Here is a 6,108-nt window from a genome sequence, read left to right as displayed (position 1 = left end):
AGTCCTCGACCCACTGTCCTTTGGACCGATCAAGCCTAGCTTTAAGTCCCTGCAAAATAGTTCGGTTAGTTACCTCGGTTTCCCCGTTTGTCTGGGGATGGGCAACCGAGGTGAAGCGATGATCAATGCCGAGTTCAGAGCAAAACTCCCTGAAATGAATATTGTCAAATTGTCGACCATTATCAGATATAAGGATACGGGGTAGTCTGAATTGGCAGATTATAGACTTCCATACGAAATCCCGCATCCTTTGCTCGGTGATCCGGGCGACAGGTTCGGCCTCGACCCATTTGGTGAAATAGTCGATGGAGACGACCAGGAACTTTCTCTGTCCGGTGGCGAGGGGAAAGGGCCCCAGGATGTCGATCCCCCATTGGGCAAACGGCCAGGGGGCGATGATGGAGGTCAGCAGAGCTGAAGGTCGGCGCTGGATATTGGCGTTTCGCTGGCACCGATCGCACTTGCGGACGAAATCTGTTGCGTCTTTTTGGAGTGTGGGCCAGTAATATCCCTGCCGCAGGATCTTATGGGCCAAGGCCCGGCCCCCCAGGTGATTTCCGCAGATCCCTTCATGGACCTCTCGGAGAGCATAGTCCGCCTCGGAGGGGCGGAGGCATCTGAGAAGGGGGGAAGTAAATGATCGTCGATAGAGCCTGTTCTCGTATAGGACATATCGGGGGGCCTGGCGCTTGATTCGGCGAGCCTCCATCTCGTCATGAGGTAGGGTTCCGTCCTGAAGGTAGCAGACGAGCCCGTCGATCCAGCTTGGCTCGGAGCCGATGCACATGGTAGGCTCGGGTTCCTCCGTGCTGGGGGTCTGAAGATACTCGAGCGCGGTTCCCTTAGGAAGCTCGCTCATGCGGGAGCTTGCCAGCTTGGATAGCTGGTCTGCCCTGAGGTTTTCCGTTCTGGGAATGTACTGAATGTTGAAAGAATTCAGGGCAGATATGAGTTTCCGCACCTTTTGGAGATACTTTTGCATGGATGGCTCTTTAGCTTCAAAATCTCCTTGGACCTGGTTCACCACCAGCTGGGAGTCGCTGAATGCCGTCAAGTCTCCCACGTTTAGTTCTTTCGCCAGTTTGAGCCCGGCGATCAGGGCCTCATACTCGGCCTCATTGTTCGAGGCCGGGAACTCGAGGCGCAGGGCTTGCTCAGCCACCACTCCGTCTGGACTAGTGAGGATAAGTCCGGCCCTGTTACCCCCCGAGGTCGAAGACCCGTCCGAATGCAGGACCCATGGCTGCCTCGGGGCCTCCTCCGCGGGTCCAGATGGCAGGTCGGGGTCGTCCGGAAGGGTGCACTCCACGATGAAGTCGGCGAGTATCTGAGCTTTGATAGCCGGCCTGGGCCGATATTCGAGGTCGAATTCCCCGAGCTCGACCGCCCATTTGGCGATCCTCCCCGCACGATCCGACCTCTGCAATATTTGCTTCATGGGCTGGTCAGTCAATATAACTATCGTGTGGGCTTGGAAGTAAGGCCTGAGTCTCCGAGCCGAGATGATGAGAGCGAAGATGGTCTTCTCAAGTTTAGAATATTGGGTCTCGGCATCCCTGAGAACCCGGCTGGTGTAATAGACCGGCTTTTGGAGCTTGTCCTCTTCCCGGACGAGAACTGAGCTCACTGCGGCTGGGGAGACGGCCAGATATAAGTAAAGGACCTCGCCTTTCCGGGGCTTGGTGAGCAGCGGGGGAGAAGCCAGAAGGCTCCGAAGATCTTCAAAGGCCTGCTGGCATTCTTCTGTCCACCGGAAGTCTTTCGGCCGTTTGAGGCTCTTGAAGAAGGGGAGGCAACGCTCGGCTGACCGAGAGACGAACCTTCCCAGGGCGGCTACCCGCCCCGCGAGCCGCTGCACCTCCTTAACTGTCTTTGGAGGCGACATCTCTTGCAGTGCCCGAATTTTCTCCGGGTTGGCCTCAATTCCGCGCTGGGTCACTATGAAACCCAGGAACTTGCCCGAGGTGACCCCGAACGCGCACTTCGCCGGATTGAGTTTCATTTGATATTTTCTGAGCTTGGCGAACGTCTCGTCGAGATCGGCTATGTGGTGTTCCGCCGCTCGGCTCTTCACCAACATGTCGTCCACGTAGACTTCCATGTTCCGGCCGATCTGGTCTTTAAAAATCTGGCTGACCAGCCTCTGATAGGTGGCCCCAGCGTTTTTCAGGCCAAAGGGCATCACCTTATAGCAGTAGGTGCCCTTGTCGGTGATGAAGGCCGTCTTCTCCTCGTCTTCTGGCGCCATTCGGATTTGATTGTATCCTGAAAAGGCGTCCATAAAAGTTAGCAGTTGGTGTCCCGAGGTGGAGTCGACGAGCTGGTCGATGCTCGGGAGGGGGAAACTGTCTTTTGGGCAGGCCTTGTTCAGGTCGGTGTAGTCCACACACATACGCCATTTTCCGTTGGCCTTCTTTACGGGGACTATGTTGGCGAGCCAGTCCGGGTAGGAGACCTCCCGGATGAAGCCGGCTCCGAGGAGTTTGTCCACCTCCTCGGCCGCAGCTCGTTGTCGCTCGGGGGCGGAGCCTCTTTTCTTCTGCTTTATAGGCCTGCTGGTTGGTTTCACCTGAAGTCGGTGGACCATGACCTCAGGGTCAATTCCTGGCACGTCCGCGGGCGACCAGGCGAAGACGTCGGCATTATCCCGCAGGAAGCTGACGAGGCGATCCCTCTCATGGGCGCCGAGGCCGGAGCCGACCTGCACGGTTAGCTTGGGAAAATTTTCTCGTAGTGGGATTTGAATAAGGAGCTCACCGGGCTCTACTTGCTTCTTCCAGGGGGTGTCCCTTGCATCGAGGGTTTCTATGGGGAGTGAGGGGCGCGTCGGGCGGTCTGGCGCCTCAGCTGGTTGTTTCACTGTGTGGGCCGCCATGTAGCATTGCTTGGCGACCAGTTGGTCTCCGCGGACCTCGCCTACTCCTTGGCCGGTGGGGAACCGCATGAGTAAATGGCGGGTTGAAACCACGGCTCGAAGGGTGTTTAACCCTGGGCGCCCAAGGATGGCGTTGTAGACCGAGGGCAGACGGACCACCAAGAAGTCCATCCTCACAGTGCTCTCCCGGGGGGCGAGGCCAACTGTGACAAGGAAGCTAGCCTCACCTTCAACCGAGACCGCATCTCCGGTAAACCCGACTAGCGGGGCATTGATTCTCCAGAGATGTCTTCCTGTCAACCCCATTTTTTGGTAGGCATGGTAGTACAAAATGTTGGCTGAACTTCCATTGTCAACCAGGACACGCTTTACATCAAACCTATTTACAATCATGGAGATGACCACAGCATCATCGTGAGGGGTCTCGACCCCTTCTAAGTCCTCGTCCGAGAACGAGATGACTTCATCAGTACGTGGGCGCTTCGGGGGTGTTCCCTGGGCGGCCGTTCCTGCCGAGGCCCGTCCGATCATGTTGATGGTGCCGGCGATGGGCCTGTTGTCGCCTGGATTTTCGGTTGGTGCGACATTCTCCGCCGGCCTTCTTTCCTCAGGTCGATTCCTCACGAACCGGTTGAGTACTCCCCGTCGGATGAGCGCTTCTATCTCGTCCCGGAGTTGGAAGCAGTCCTCCGTGTCGTGCCCACGGTCTCGGTGGAAGCGGCAATACTTCCTGGTATTTCGGGGAAATCCCGTGTCTCGCATAGGAGGCGGGGGTCGGAAGAAGTCCCGACCCTCAATTTCCATCAGGATCTCGGCCCGGGGAGCATTGACGGGTGTATAGTTCTCGTACCTCGCCTGGTACGTCCGGGGCCGTGGTTGAGACCTCGGACGAGGAGGTGTCCTCTGCTGAGGTCGCCCCTGCTGACGGGGCGGACTCCTCAGTCTGGGGAGATTTTTCTCTCTGCGGGGAGACCGGCTCCTTTGTCGGCCGCGCTCCTCGCGGCGCTTCTTCTGCTTCTTAGAGGCGGGCTCGATTGCTCCCCGCCTGGAGGCGACTGCCTCCTCGGCCTTGGCATACTTCCGGGCTCGGGCCAGCATTTCGGTGAAGTCGGCCGGGAAGCTCTTCTCGATGGAGAAGAGGAATCGGTAGGAGCGAACCCCAGTTTTCAGAGCCGACATGGCTATCGACTGGTCTAGCTCGCGGACCTCCCATGTGGCGGCGGTAAAGCGGTCCAGGTACTCTTTGAGGGACTCCCCCTCCTTCTGCTTGATGTCCAGGAGGGAGTCTGATGTCCGTCGCTGGCGCCGGCTGGCAGCAAAGTTGGTGGCGAACTGCCTGCCGAGCTGCTCAAAGGAGGACACCGTGTTCGGCTTCAGTCCAGAAAACCAAAGCCGAGCGGTCCCTCGGAGGGTCGCTGGAAAGGCTTTGCAGAGTATGGCCTCCGAGGACCCTTGTAGGGCCATGAGGGCCCGATAACTCTCCAAGTGGTCGAGGGGGTCGGTGATTCCGCTGTAGGGCTCCACCTGAGGCATTTTGAATCTCACGGGAACCGGCTCGTCCTCGATCTGGCGGGAGAAGGGGGACTTGGCAGTGAACTCAAAGTCCCCTTCCTGTCTTGCCTTCTTGCCGTGGAGTGCCGCAATCTGGCGCTCCAGATGCTCAACTTTTCGGTCGAGCTCCCCCACCCGTGGGATCGTCGTTGTGGTTTGCGCCGGCCCTTGGCGGTCCGGGGCTGACTCCGCCTCGGAAAGTTGGGGTCTCCGATCGAAACCTTCTCTCGGTAACTCCCTACGGGGAGTAGCCCGTTCTCCGTTGTTGGCTCTGGAGGAGCCATGCAGATTTTGACTGGGGAGAACCGGGCCGTTGGGGAGACACTCCGGCGGGGCCTGGGCCTGCGGGGGAAGCGCCGATGAAGCTTCCACGCGCCGTAGGCCCTGCACGGCGGCGGCCAGGGCCTGGACTTGCTGTACCAGGGCATTGAACTGTTCCAGCTGGACCTGAGGACCTGGGTCAGCTGGAGCTGGGAAATTCTGGACGGAGTGTCCAGGACTTTGCGGGGGACGCCGGGAGACGTTAGAGGCTCCCTTACTTCTCAACTTCATGACTGCTACTCGGTCCCTTCCTCTAGCGCCAACTGTTGCTGGAAATTGGACCCGGGGGCAATCTTCGGTCGAGGAGAGGGAGCGGGAGGTGGTTACTCACGGTGGGGCGGTGGTTCGTCGACGGGCGGCGTCCTCCGTCTGGGGCGATCGGCGAGAAGGAGCGGCTGATTCCCGCGGCTGGGCGACGATCCGACAGTGGGCGGCGTCCTCCGTCTGGGTGCTTGCACACGAGCCGGTGGCCGGGTCTCCCGGCGCCGGCCCTCCGACGCTCAAGTCAGGGAGGGGGCAAATCGTGTAGAGTAGAGGTAAACGGTGCGTGTCCTCAGTATCGATTTTCCAACCCCCTTTTATAGACCGGGGGTCGGTTTACCTGCGATGTAACGGGGCGAAGCCGTAGTACGGCTCGGCATGTCGTTCAGGTCGGCGCTTGGTCAGGCGAATAATTGCACTGATGTCGGCGATGAGGGCGTTGTACAACCCGAACTAGCATGCTACCAGGCGAATTTATTGCATCAGTGTCGGAGGTATGGCCGAGATCAGAGACTTATCACAGTTGACTAGACTCTGCTGGGCTTATTTGCCGTGGAGAGCTGGGAGTCCGTAGATGACAGGAGTCACGTGCATTAATTGTTGAGTGAGCCGGAGATCCACATTTATTGTGGAGTAAGCCGGAGATCCGCATTTATTGTGGAGTAAGCCGGAGATCCGCATTCATTGTGGAGTAAGCCGGAGATCCATATTTATTGTGGAGTAAGCTGGAGATCCATATTTATTGTGGAGTGTGCCGGAGGATCACAGCGGTCATGCGCAATAAATGCCGGAGGGGCGTCATAGTACGGTCTCTGGCCGGACCTCGGAGACGTATAGCCGTAGTAGGTGGCTGACAAAAGTAGGCCTCGGGCATTGGGGTTTCTCTTAGGTCGGAGGTTCCGAGTTCGGGTGCCGACTTCGGCCTTCCAGGGTCGACGATTGTGCGGCTTCTTTGGGGCATTCGTGTCATTTGGGGGAAAAACCTTATTCCCCCAACAATATCCATCCTAAATTCGCTTTGATTTTGAAATCAAAATTTATATTCGCGCCGACTCTATATGGTTAGATAAAATGCGCCCCATTAGAATCGGGTACCCGAT

The sequence above is a fragment of the Phoenix dactylifera genome, unplaced genomic scaffold, assembly GCF_009389715.1.
Source record: "Phoenix dactylifera cultivar Barhee BC4 unplaced genomic scaffold, palm_55x_up_171113_PBpolish2nd_filt_p 001965F, whole genome shotgun sequence".
NCBI classification, from domain to species: Eukaryota; Viridiplantae; Streptophyta; class Magnoliopsida; order Arecales; family Arecaceae; genus Phoenix; species Phoenix dactylifera.
Note: the sequence above shows the minus strand (reverse complement) of the source record.